The sequence below is a fragment of the Schistocerca gregaria genome, chromosome 3 (assembly GCF_023897955.1).
Source record: "Schistocerca gregaria isolate iqSchGreg1 chromosome 3, iqSchGreg1.2, whole genome shotgun sequence".
Taxonomy (NCBI): Eukaryota; Metazoa; Arthropoda; class Insecta; order Orthoptera; family Acrididae; genus Schistocerca; species Schistocerca gregaria.
The window spans coordinates 819,132,202-819,146,355 of record NC_064922.1 but is presented as its reverse complement, the minus strand read 5'-3'; the positions used below and the strand labels follow the sequence as shown (position 1 = coordinate 819,146,355).

At 44.1% G+C, this 14,154-nt stretch overlaps 1 protein-coding gene across 3 annotated transcripts in view; it reads right to left on the bottom strand.

Annotated features, from left to right (window-relative positions):
• LOC126354517 (putative polypeptide N-acetylgalactosaminyltransferase 9) overlaps positions 1-14,154 on the bottom strand; it is a 1,011,821-nt gene that overhangs the window by 488,007 nt on the left and 509,660 nt on the right. The window contains exon 1 of one of the 3 annotated variants that reach the window (XM_050004234.1): positions 1,326-1,403. The exons of the other annotated variants lie outside the window; for them this stretch is intronic. The gene's annotated coding sequence lies outside the window, so the exon portion shown is untranslated. Of the gene's footprint in view, positions 1-1,325; positions 1,404-14,154 lie in introns of those variants that run through there. 3 annotated transcript variants of the gene reach the window in all.

Here is a 14,154-nt window from a genome sequence, read left to right as displayed (position 1 = left end):
CAGCTTAGTCTGTCGGAGTATTGCCTGTGAAAGGCAAATCTGGTGATCGAGTGCTAGTCCAGTACACAGGCTGCTTGGAAGTTTCACGTACCACAGTATTTCTTACAAATTACACGCCGAGCGAGATGGCACAGTACTTAGTACACTTTGCATTCGGGAGAACGACGGTTCAAACAGGCGTCCGGCCGTCCTGATTTAGATTTTTCGTGATTTCTCTATTGGGAGTGCATCGTTAAGCAGTCAAATCAGAATGGAACGTACTGTTCCAAAAACATTATCGGTAAGGCATCACACCGCTTGAGTGGAATGGTGCTTCCAGAGTAATAACGTTCAAATCTTGGTGCATGCGGTTTTTGGTAATCGTATCTCCTGGACAAAAAGTTTCTTAATTCTGGCTCTATGGGAGCAAATGCTTACGTACACTTTTTGTTGTGACATGTGTTTCGTCTCGTTCAGTTAAAACATTTGTTTCTTGCATTCAATTAGAATTTTATATTTTTACGCACGTTACTCAATAATTATTACATTTCACACTGACGCTGAAAATAAAAAGTGGACAAAGAAACCAAAGTAAAATTATTGAGGAACATCCAAGCAGGCAACACACTCGTCAATAAGAAAGAGGGGATAGATTTTTGCTGCTAGAGGTGTTCCAAGTTATTAAAATGCGTCCATGGCGGCGAAAAACAATTTCAGTAACTGAATGCGTTCGACTGCTATGAATAAAGTATTCATATCTATCAGTGTTAATTATGCACTGCCCTTTTATGCACGCACAAACTGAATGCGAACAACGAAACACGATACAGCAAGTCCGACAATGGAGACCACAGATAAGGCAGTATTTTTTGGGCGCCGAGAACACTGACCATAAACAGTCGCGGGATGGCACACCGCGCACACACCGCCTCATCCTATGCAGACATTCATATCAGTTCTCTCTGTTTCTCGTCTGACGTTTCTTGGATTTCTCTGTATTTTGTGTTGTACGTTTTGGCGGTTCCATATTACAAGCTTTTTTATTGTTGTGAGCGTATTTTCATACAAACAAATCGGAGCAGCAAACTGAATAGTATTATTACTCCGTAAAGAGCGACTGGAGGACACAGGACCATGTATAGCTTAATTTAGACGTACAATATCAGCGCCAGCTGTGAAGAGCTCCGAAGTTCACGAGAATATGCTTTACAAGGTACACTTACGGGTGTTTCATGTCACTTTAGAAGGCTGCACTACTCGTCCAAGCCGGGGCCGAGAACTGTATGACCCGTGTACGGTGTACCCAAAAGCCGAGAACAGTTAAATGCTAGCAGCGCAGTACTCACCGCCTCGCAGAGGCCGCGTGCTTTCGACACGAGAGGCGCGCGGGACGGGACCGCATCGCCACGGCGCGGAGCGGAGAATCTTTCGCTAATGGCTCACTGGCGGCAGATGCGCCTGTCCCGGCAGACCTTGCAGAGCCACGTGACACCGTGACATTATGAGCGGGAACGCACGGTGAGGGTGATTGGGAAAACTGGCGGAGGGAACCTGTCTGCACAGCCCGCGGCAGCGGCGGCCGGTAAGCGCCTGGCTGATTGGCCTCCACAGCGGTTCTCACAGTAGAACTCAATATTGTCGGTAGCTCCTCCAGCTCTAGTAGTGGCTCTCAGTACTGCCCACAGCTCCACTAGTGGCGAATGGCTCTCAGTACCGTCCATAGCTCCACTAGTGGCGAATGGCTCTCAGTACCGTCCATAGCTCCACTAGTGGCGAATGGCTCTCAGTACCGTCTGCTCAACTAGCTCTCACAGTGACTCAGTACCATCTGTAGCTCGACCAGCTGTCACAGTGGACTGTAGTCTCAGTACAGTCTGTGGTTCCACCAGCTCTCACAATGACTCCACCACCTATCACAGAGCCACTCAGTAGTCTGTAGCTCCACCAGCTCTCAGTACAGTCTATAGATTCACCAGCTCTCAGAGAAGTTCTCATTACAGTCCATAGCTCCACCAGGTACAGAGGCTCTCAACAGTATCCATAGCTCCAGAAACTCTCACAATGGCTCCTCTCAGCACAGTTTGTAGCTCCACCATCTCTCATGACGTACAAGTGGGGGACAGTGACACAAAACTGTCATCTGCTCTCTTCAGTTCATCAGGTATTAAGATAAGCAAGAACTCACGCTACCAGATACTACAGCTCACTGAAAGGCTTCTTTACTTTCATTGCTGTAGATAAATACCTCAAACAGGGACTTCAGAAGTCTTGAGGTTTATACTGACACACAATAAACAGGTCATAGTTATCCAATTGACCCCATCGTCCAACTTTAACTTTTGACTTGTCTTCCAAGACATAAATTCTGAAGGAATATTAATTTTTCAAATTTGTACAAGAAAATCTGCATCAGCTGACTCCAAGGTGAGAGTCACCTCTCGAACACGACTTAATACGATGAGGGGAAATGGAAAAAAAAATCTGTGAGCTTTCTTTCTTTTTTTACAAAACACGTCAGGAAAATTTTCAGAGTCGTGCTATCTCTGAGCAAAGGTGCCGATTTCCGAGCTCAGACGATGGCTGATCTCCGGTGATCCATACAGTATTTCTTCGATTATAGTACGAAAAACTTACTAGAATTTTTATTTTAGTTACAGGTGTGTGGATTTCTGAGCAATTCATCAAAGCAAGCTGTAGTTTAAAACTAGCCGCGCTGTTGACACGAAAAGACCTGTATCGGCTTGTGGGGTCATTAGTTAGCAAGCAGTGGTATTTTTATGGAAGAGACGGACTTGGTGAACTCTAAATGAAGCCAATAAACTTCATTTTTCTCCTTGCGAAATTTAATTGTGTTGTTGAGAAATTTTACTGTTGGTTTTGAACTCTTATCCTCTTTTTATCTTTAAGAGGACTGTCGGCCTAAGTTGGAAGGAACCAGTGGGACGCAGTGTACTGACGGTTAGCAAGTTTGCGTTTTCTGTTCCAGTAGCTGGACTTTAGAGGCTTTTAAAAAGTTGTGAGATTGCTATTGCTAAGGGCATTTATTACTTATGTTGGAGTAGTGATAATTTTAACGCTGTCTCGCGAGCCAAAGTGGGCTGACAATCCTCACTAAGAGAAATTCCTGGAGTGCAGTCGTGCTGGGAGTTATTCCAGATGAGCCACGACCATCACTTTCTAGTTAATCAACGGAGCGATATGTCGCACAGTTTGTCCAACGCCCCGCACATCGCTGTTACTACTTTAAATATGGTCACTGACGTGTGTGAGAAATTTGATAACCACCCCGAAGCCCAGAGACGAAGGAATGTTTTAGTATTATCCTTTCTAAAGGCTCACCGAATAGTCACATCACTGTCGCAAATTCTCTGTTTAATTACACGAATGACATTTAAGTTCAAAATCAGATTTCGGAACAAGGTGGTCATGCTACTGATGGCAAGCTGTGTGACGAAACAGAACAGGTTATTAATGTCAGGAACAGAGTCTTAAAAAAATTGTAAAAACGTATTTCACCATGAAACAATCTATGTTTCATGCGTTTCAAATTAAAAACATGAAAAGGAAACACTGATGATTACATTCATCTTGTAGATAGAAAAAATCATATTCTGTCTTTTGCAATTGAATTTATTTGGTTTTCAGAAAGAACATGTTTCACCTATTCGTATTAGGCATCATCAGTAATTTTTGTTTCCTATTCCTTTCATGTGCCAATTGGTCCATCTGTAGGCACTTCAGGATGAACATAGGTCTAATGATTAATTCTAGCAAAATTAAAGTATTGTACAGTCAGTACGCCGATAGTAAAATTCACTTCTGGCAGTTAAATTTGCAACACAAGACACTGTATGTCATAGACATTTCGCTTAACATAGTCTTACTTTCTGCAAATTGCAACTGTTGCTTTGTTAGCTGTGTATCATGCAACGACGTATTCTTATCTGCCATCCAAGCTCAGTTCGACTGTATGCCCAGCTACGTTGGAGCCGTTATTTCTGCCAGACGTGTCAGCACTGTGTAGTAAATTTCACACCCTGTATACCTCCAAATCACTAAATTTAGTCAGTTATTTTCAACTTTACTGTATTCGCACAACAAGTAACATTTCGTTATTTTCTGTAGTACATGTTGTTGCAAATTTAACTGCTAGAAATGTATTTTACTATCGGCGTACTGACTGTGCATTACTTTCATTTTACTAGAATTAATCATCAGACCTACGTTTATCCTTTGCTGAAGTGGTTCTGCATCCAAAAACAACAGACTTTACCTCAGTATAAATCAAGACTGCATGTGTGTGTGTGAAGCGTTTTTCTCCAAATGAGCGTTTCTATCACTTCCAGGCACGTCGATCTTGGTTATTTACGTGGGTACAGTATGCACCCAATCGCTTTTTCTGAATTTTGACACGACTTACTTTCTGTTTCATTAACTAGCTTGCAAGCTACCTCAGGCTCGTCGTCAGATGGGTATATTACAGCAACATTAGCTTGACCATGTGCTGCTAGACGCCAAGGGCGTTGAGATGGCGGAAATAACGGAAATTTAGCTACTGGTAATGGCAAGTTCATGAAACGAAATGATTGTTATGTTTTAAGATAATTACACTGAAGCGTGACGTGATTGTCATGACAAATTCATTCTGATAATGCACATTATTAGATATACATACATATTATTTAGCTATACTTAATATCAAACTCAACTCACAGTAGGTAAACACTGAACGTAAGTACAAATAATAAGAAAATTCCAAATAATACACTTTGCATTCTGCAGGTGTGTTCGTACCTTGATAATGTAAAGTAATATGGATGAAAAAGTTCCACAGAAGATAAACAAATTGAGCGAAATATTCACTATATAGCTGAAGAGAGAAAGAGTTAGTGTCATATGTGACAGCTTTTCTTCTTCATCATGGCAACATAAATATTAAGGAGCAAAACATTCATGAGTGAACCGAGTGATACAGTTGTTGCATGAATAAGAGAACTGACGCAGAAGGATGAATATATCTCAGCACTGTCTTATTTTAAAAACTAGTTTGGTGTCAGGATACCTTGGAAATTTTAGAAGAAAAAGTTCTTACTCATATTCTTTGTACTTAGGGTCAGTGTATACGGACTGTGAATGAGTGCATCAGCAAGAGCAGCTACATACTCTGTATGTATGTGTATAGCCTGCAAAATTTACGTCGACAGAATGAATATGTTTCTCAATTCAATAAACTTTACCAACAGCCGCATACTTTAGGTTATTTAATTTAATTTTATTTTATTTCGAACGCTACCAGTTTCGGCAATTCATTTTCCAATCTTTAGGCCCCATACGCTTTTTTCGGCCTGCAGATGGCAAAATGAATTGCCGAAACTGGTAGCATTCGAAATAAAATTAAATAACCTAAAGTATACGGCTGTTGGTAAAGTTTATTTACCAGCCGATGTCCCACGACCGTATTAGACCGACAGAGAATGAATGTATCGTGGATACAACGACATAGTGTAACGTAATTACCCTAAAACGTAATAATCTTTTCGTTTCATAAACTTTTACTTACCGGCAGTTAAATTCCGTTCTACCACCACGATCTTAGCGCCGAGCTGCACATCGTCCAGAGAAAGAGAGAATGATGGAGTAAGTTCTCTGTCTGATGGGCCTACAGTGGTCTGGAAACTAGTTGATGGAAAGTAAAGCAGTCATAAATCTTAAGACTGATTTTGAACACCACAGTGCTTTGCTATGCATGGTCCTGTTGGAGGTGGTGTGTGTACCATTGAACATACTTATCCAGCCAGTTATACGGAGGATCTACAGTTCAAAGTGGACTCTAAACTACGGACCAACTCTACATTTTTCACATCGACAAAGTTCACCCCGTGCTAAAGTAGGAATAACTGACAGGTGAAAATCCTAGGACCGATCGGGGATCGGATTTGTAGTCTGGCACTTTGGCAATGAGCTGCTAAAGAAATCAATGAATCAAAATTTAAAAAAAAGTAACTGCTTTTATATGATACCCACATAAATCGCCAATTTAAATCACAGTTGCAGTCAGCCATCCACATTGGGTATAGTTAGAGCGATGCACTAACAAAAATACAGTACGGTTGGTTTGATACAATACATAAGTGACGTAGTAAATGGTAGGATTCCCAATAGTGTTGATAGCACTGGTTTGTAAAGTAACAAAAATGAACGAGGGAGAGAGAAATTGGTAGCTGGTGACTTCGTTTTGCTTTTTGTTTGTTCGTTTCGCACAAACTAGAACGGCCCGTCTTTCAGAGTTCATCTAGTGTGTATTTTATATCCTTACAAAATATAAACTGCATTTTATAGGAAATAAAAATTAGTTGATTGCGTAACTGCTGCGCTTTTATGTAATCAAAGCAATTACTTTTGATGCAAGTACTGTTTACATATGTTAACATAAAAAATCTATATAGTCATTGTTGCTAATTTGTACTCAATAGGACATTCCTCTATCATGATTAAAGGCAAGAGTTCATGTTAAGTTTCAAAGTTGCTCATGAATAACAAAGATTTTTTTTATACAAGCTCAAAGTACTGAAGAAATGTTAGAAATGTTTTTGTTTTTTATCTTTTTTGGGGAAATTGCGTTTTCCAGCAGTATGTGACAAGTCTGTATTTTTCTTAGGTTTTACTACAACATCCTTCTGTTTCACGTTACAAATCAACAGTTTTCAGATGAAACTTGAGTTAAACATTGCCAATTTGAAATTTACTATAAATACAGTTTATATTTAAGTAACAGACAAGAGGATAACTATGTAGAACACAAATGTTACATAGATTATGCAGCATTTTGTATAACCTCACTCAAGTGTCCTGACAGTCCACCACTTCCGGTTTCTAGGGGAACGTAGGAAACAAAGCGATCGGTATGTGGTAGCGCCCGATAGGTATGCAACACACAGGTAGCGCTGCTATTTATGGTAGTCTAGTGTAGCCTAGAGAAGTCTTAAAACTCTCGATATAGTGAACGAACATTGTTTCTACTTGTACACACTGTAAGAGAGAGAGAGAGTAAGAGAGAGAGAGAGGGGGGGGGGCTGGGGAGGGGGGGGGGAGGAGCTTTCTGAAGCCTGCAGTCGTGGAGAAGCGACAGCGCGTCCTGATGATCCAAGAGAAATCTAAGGGCGGGATCCTATCTCGGCGCTTCCGCCTCCGTCTTCCTCTCCCTCTGCAGGGGAGAAAAGAGGGGGGGGTCGTTACCCCCGCCCCCCTCCCTGCCCTCCAGTGGTCGCCTGGGGCTGGAGGGCTGCCGCTCCCAAATAACTGCGTCCCCGGACCGCGCGCGCCGGTTCGGCCGAATGCCGATGTCGAAACTCTCACTCCTTGGCGAGTCCTGTTTCTATTTCTGCGGGCAAACAACTCCGCCAGGAGCAGCCTGCGAGGAAGGCCCGCGCCGGGACCGCCCCCCTCGTAGCGCTGAGCAGTCTGGCCCGTGTCAGCGAATTTCGCGGCGCCTGTGTTTGGGTTAGGCTTGCGTAAACATTTCGCCTGCGATTGCCGAAGCGCTATGAGCAAACGGCTTGTCTCTGCTGAGTATCTGCAAACGCCGAATCACTGTTAGTTTCGTTACCGAGCAAGACTACTACAACCGAAGTATGTCGAGAGCTAAGTAAATGGAGCATCGAGATAGAGTGTGTGTGTACGAAAGGGCATAAAAGTCGCGAGTACCACTATCTCTGCCCCCTTTCCTGTTCCGTTCGCGAATGCTGTGGGTGGAAAGATGATGGTCGGTAAACTTTTTTTTATAATTCATCTGTCTCCTGACTGGCTGGATGCGCCCCGATGTGCCACCCTAATCAACTCAGAGCAGCAGTGAAACCAAACGTTTTGGATCAGTGGTCGTAAAAACATTTTAGCTTAAGAACTAATACTGACATTGTAGAGTGCCGCCTAGGGCCGCATATGTACCGACCCTCAATTGGTAACCTACATAATTTAGTATGTTATCTGTCCCGATACTCTAGTGGCCGCCGGCCCTCAAGTACTATTCGGGAGGACGACGGTTCAATCCCGCGTCCGACCATTCTGATTTAGGTTTTCCTTGATTTCCCTAAATCGCTCCAGCCAAATGCCGGGGTGGTTCCTTGGTAAGGGTACGGCCGACATCCTTCCCTAATCCGATGAGACCGATGACTTCGCTGTCTGGTCTCTTCCCCCTAAACAACCCAACCCCTTAAGTACTGATCGTTAAATGTCAGTACCATTAGAACACTTCGTGTCTACTTTTCTCTCTTTCAAATTGATGCCACACTCACAGACACCAAAATTGTGACACTAAAAAAAAGTCTGATGAAGTGATGTTGTATTGTCTGTGAGACTCAGTGATTAACTGATTAATAACAGTAATTGTACTTACCTTTAAATGCATTATGCACGTCATTCCTTGTTTACTCGCTGTGTTGTGTGAGGGACGATCAAAACGTTTCGTCGACCGTGGTGGCCGAGCAGTTCTAGGCGCTTCAGTCTGGAACCGCGCGACTGCTAGGGTCGCAGGTTCGAATTCTGCCTCGGGCGTGGATGTGTGTGATGTCTTTAGGTTAGTTACGGGACTGATGACCTTAGATGTTAAGTCCCATAGTGCTCAGAGCCATTTTGATCAAAACGTTTCCGTTTGAGGCCGTTGCTGCAGAGTATATGCAACGTACCATGACTAAGATAGCAATACACTGACAGCTTTCGTAAGAAGGTACAAAAATTCGGCACGACATAGAGGATACTCCACTGAATAATTTGAGGTAGGGAGTCTGGGGTCGGAAAAGCCAGCTTAAGGAGATAATAGGAATGAAATACATTACTGTGTACATTTTTATTTAAATTAGTTAACTGCAAATACCATCACTGACACAATGAACGAACCATTTGTACTCTATCTTACAAATCGTGCTGAAACTGGCGGCCATCAACCTCAATGCAAGTATGATATCGGCGTACAAGATTCTGTAGCACCCTGACAAATATCCCCGGTGTGGTCCCGATGTTGCCAGGTCCCTCGTTTCGTCTTTCCTCTGAAGCAGTCTCCCGCATTCGTCGATAGAGAGAAATAAACACTCGCCGTGGCGGATGGTGCCTTTTAAGAAAGCGTTCCATGCACAGCCTTCTGGCAGCGAGACCATACCAACATACTTCCCCATACACAAGGTGCATGTCAGTGAGTTCTGCGAAACTGGGCCGCGCGCGATTAGCCGAGCGGTCGCCGGCACGGTAGCTCAGCGTGTTCGGTCAGAGTGTTAGCTGCCCTCTGCAATAAAAAAAACTGAGTTAATCGACCAATAACGAACTTCAACGGATGTCTTACGACGTCCGCCCCGAGCAGAAGCAACGACCAAAAGCGAACAACATGAGATTAAAAAAAAAAAAAAAAAATTCTCGGCTGAGGTTCGAGTCCTCCCTCGTGTGTGTGTGTGTGTGTGTGTGTGTGTGTGTGTGTGTGTGTGTGTGTGTGTGTGTGTGTGTGTTCTTGGGATAATTTAGCTTAAGTGGTGTGTTAGCTTAGGGACTGATGACCTTAGCAGTTAAGTCGCATAAGATTTCACACACATTTGAACATATTTTTGCGAAACTGGTACCAGTACTCCTCCGTCGTATTGTACTGTACTGTACTGTACTCTGAATAGCACTGAGTAATGAATGGGTCTGTCGTTGATTCCTAGCACATTCCGGCGTGGGACAAAGTAAGTACGATATAACAGAGCCACCTCATGGGCAGGTCAAGTAAACAAAACATGCATAATGATTTCCTAGTAGTCAGGCTCGTCAGACTTATACATGTAAATAAGCAGCACAGTTAGCATAAACTTGTACGCATGTTAGTTGTAAAAAAAAAAAAGCTGGAAAACAGTAGCGCTAGACAATTCATCAGACAAGTTTACTTCCGTATCTCCTTAAGGTGGCTTATCCGACTCCAGGTTACATACCTGAAATTGTTCAATGGAGCATTCTCTATGTCCGGTTACGTTTTTGCGCTCTTTTACGGAAACTCCTTGAATAAGCACCGACAAGTAGGAAAGGGTGGCATTCGTGTTTTTCCAACGTAAGTGCGGTTAATGCGGAAACGTAAACTATGGCGACGTTATTGCCAAGTGCGTCAAAACACGACCAGCGTGCTGGTATTCTTTTCTTGGCTACCGAAGGACCAACACTGGTAGTCGAATGGTGCGACAGTAGGTGCTGCTGCTTCACGGTAACGTACGTCCCCATATCTCAAATGTCATAAACGGAGAAGTTACGCCAAGTGAGAGAGACTCGACCCCCCCCCCCCTCTCCCTATAGAGTCGTGATCTCTCGCTATACGAGCTTCTCGCCTTCGGCCCCTTAAATAAGGCCTTGAAGGTTCGACTACTCCAGTCGGACGAGGTGTGCAGCAGGCAGTTACGGACTTCTTCACGCACCAGGACACGGTGTTTTATCAAACGGCTGCCTTCAACCTGGCACGACGTCAATGATTGCCTCAGTGCTCACGGCGATTTTGCCTGCTTGGCATACCGATTATGGACTGTACGGCCTTCGAACGGAAACTTTTTTTATCGCCCCTTTTATTACAATAGCCTTAATTTATTGCCACATTCACAGCTGCATATACGCATCGCATTTGCAGATGATCGTCCTTATAATGGGAATACACGAATCCATGATGCTTCCGTGTTAAAATTTATAAAACAGCAGCTGATCGGCACGAGCCGCGATCGCCAGTGAGTTGTCAGTAGTGGAAGGAAAACAATCAAGCATTAGTCCTCGCACACCCCCGCACCGCCCGCTCTACTTACCCCCTCCGCCCATGAGGTAAGCGGCCACTTTTAATTAGCTCACGACCGAATTCACAAAAGTCAATTAAAATTAAGCTCATCTTAAAATGTTACTGCACTGTCAGTATTTTTGTTTGTTACTGAGCAGAAAAACTACACTTTTAGGAAGCTCTTTACGTTAGTCGCCGTTTCTATATTCGGCTGTTTGTTGCTACCACTAAAAAATACGGCTGAGAACCGCCGGCCGCACAAAAATTTGATTCGGGCCGCATCCGGTCCATGGGTTACAGTTTGACCACCACTGCTCTGGATCATTTGTTCGGTATATTTCAGTCTCTATCTTCGCCCATAGCCGTGCGGGATTAGCCGAGCAGTCTAGGGCGCTGCAGTCATGGACTGTGCGGCTGGTCCCGGCGGAGGTTCGAATCCTCCCTAGGGCATGGGTGTGTGTGTGTGTGTGTGTGTGTGTGTGTGTGTGTGTGTGTGTGTGTGTGTGTGTGTGTGTGTTTGTCCTTAGGATAATTTAGGTTAAGTAGTGTGTAAGCTTAGGGACTGATGACCTTAGCAGTTAAGTCCCATAAGATTTCGCGCACATTTGAACATTTTTCAACTTCGCCAATAGTTCTTGCTCTTGGCGTTTCCGTCAAGTACCATGAAAGATATTCCCCGATGTCTTGCCAAAATTCTTATGATTCTTCTCCCAGCTAGTGTTATTTTCTAAGCAGACAGCCTGCTCATTTCTTATCTCCCAACTCAGTTAACAGCATCGAAGGATCACCACATCCCAAATGCTTCGATCGTCTTGTCGTCTTGTTTTACGGTTTTCTCACTGTCCACGACACACTTCCACACAATGGTGACCAGCCGCGCGGGGTAGCCGCGCGGGGTAGCCGCGCGGTCTATGGGGTCTTGCCACGGTTCGAGTGGCTGCCCCCGTCGGAGATTCGCGTCCTCCCTCTGTGTGTGTGTGTGTGTGTGTGTGTGTGTGTGTGTGTGTAAGCCTAGGGGCCGATGACAGTTGTTTGGTCCCATAGGACCTTACCACAAATTTAAAAGAAGTGGTGAGCTGCAGACGCACTTTCACTCAAACTTCTTCCTCAAATTAAGAGCTATGTTTGACACCAGTAGACTTATTTTGATCATGAATGCCCTGTTTGCCATTGCTGGTCTAATTTTTTACGTCTTTTTGCTTCGTCCACCATGCGTTTTACTGTTTCCACGGTAGCATTTTATTTCGTTTCGTCTACTTCGTGATAACCATTTTGACGTTAAATTTATCGCTAATCTCATTTCTAATTTCATCTTTCTTAGCTTTACTGTGAATCCATATTCTGTAATTATGAGATTTTTCAAACCATTCAACAATTCCTGGAATGCTTGCGGACTTTCACTGAGGATAGCTGTGTCAACAGCTAATCTAATGATTAACATCCTGTATTTTTATCCCATCCGTGTATCTTTGTATTATTTCCTTCCTTTTATAGATTGAAATGTATGAAGCGAAAGTCTACATCCTTGTTTTATACTACTCCTACTCCGAGCGTTTCATTCTTGGTCTTTCATTCTTAATGTTGCCTATCGGGTTTCGTACATCATGCATATCATGAAGAATGGATGTATGTATTTGTGTATGTTGTTCCACATCTCGTCCTAAACCACTGTGTACAAAATTTGGCACACACATCTCTCACTGTCAGGCGGCAATCGCTGTGGATGTAAGAACCATGTACCTGTCATAGTCATAAACAACGAGACGCGTGAAAAATTGCCGCATTGTACATGACGTTCAAATTTATTACTCCTCTGCTAGTAACTCTGTTCCTAATACATTTTGCGGACAGCATTCACATACGCCGCAGAATGTACCTACATCGTTGTGCGACGCAAATTTCAAGACATATGAAGACAAACACTGAGATGCGTGTGAAAAAAGCTGCAGCATGCATGATGTTTTAATGTATTACTTTTTAATAGTAACACTATTCGCAAGAAATTTCGCAGACAGTAACCAAAGGATATGGACACAGACAGAAGGAGGGTTCAATATGATTCAAATGGATGTAAGCACTATGGGACTTGACATCTGAGGTCATCAGCCCCCTGTAACTTAGAACTACTTATACCTAACTTAAGGACAGCACACACATCCATTCCCGAGGCAGGATTCGAACCTGCGACCGTAGCAGCCGCGTGGTTCCATACTGAAGCGCCTAGAACCGCTCTACCACAGCGGCCGGTGGAGGGAGGGGGATGAGGAAATGAACAGGGATAGGGAGAGGGGTGTACAGAGACAGAGAGAGGAGGAAATGAACAGAGGGTGTGAGATGGACAGTAAGAGGGGGTGAGGAGATGAACAGAGAGAATAGAAAGGAGTAGATGGACAGAGGGGTAAGGAGGCAACGGACTGAGGAAATGGACGAAGGAGGAAACGAACAAAAGGGGGAAGGAGGAACTGACGAACAGGGCTGCATTATTTGAATACATACCCGGGCAACGCTGTGCACTCAGCTGGCATTGTATACGTGTTATCTGTCTTTCCCTAAAGCTTAAAGCCATTTTAGTGAGAATTTTAAAAGTCTTGCAACATTTTCCACTGATGAAAACTTCTCCTAGGCTGACAAATCCTGTGAACGTGCCTTTTTGTTCTGCTTTGCCATCAGTTGCAACGTGAGAGGGCCTCTTTGCTGCCTCTTCCGTCCCTAAAGGCAAGCTGACTGTCATGCAACAGATCTTCAGTTTTCCTTACCACTCTTCTATATATTAAAAGCTGTCAGAAAGTTTTATAGATGATCTGTGAAGCTGATTTTGCAGTAGCCCTTGTACTTCCCTGCTCTTTCTACCTTCGGGGTTGTACGGATGATAGTTTCCAAAAATCTGACGACACGTCTCCAGCCATATAAATCCTACACACCGACGTGAGTGAACAGTCGTTTAGTTGCCACTTACCAGAAAGATCTCAGGTATTTCGAAATAATTTTCGCCTTCGCACCTTATCCCCCCCCCCCCCCCTCTCCTCACAAGTGTTCGGAAGCTCCGTTTAACTCTGTCTATAACATGTCTTTCATAGCGATCCTATTTCCCGTTCCATCACATCATACTGGAAGGATTTCGTGGTATTCGGCCTATGTGGTCGGTGGCGCCCCGGCGGCTCGTGCACACCGCTGAGGCTGTGTCGGTCTGGTGTTGTAACAGCCGACGGCGGACCAGACACCGGCGCCCCAAATGGGAGAGCGCCTCTGGCACTTTGGCGGCCTTGTGGCAGCTACGGACGCGATCCGCGGGCGCCCGGCTGGGCCGTTTGCACTGGTACGGCCTCATTACCCTGACCGAACAGCTGGGCGGCCTCGTTCGCGCGCGCCCTTGTGTAACACGGCTACCAGATAACAAGCTACCGCTG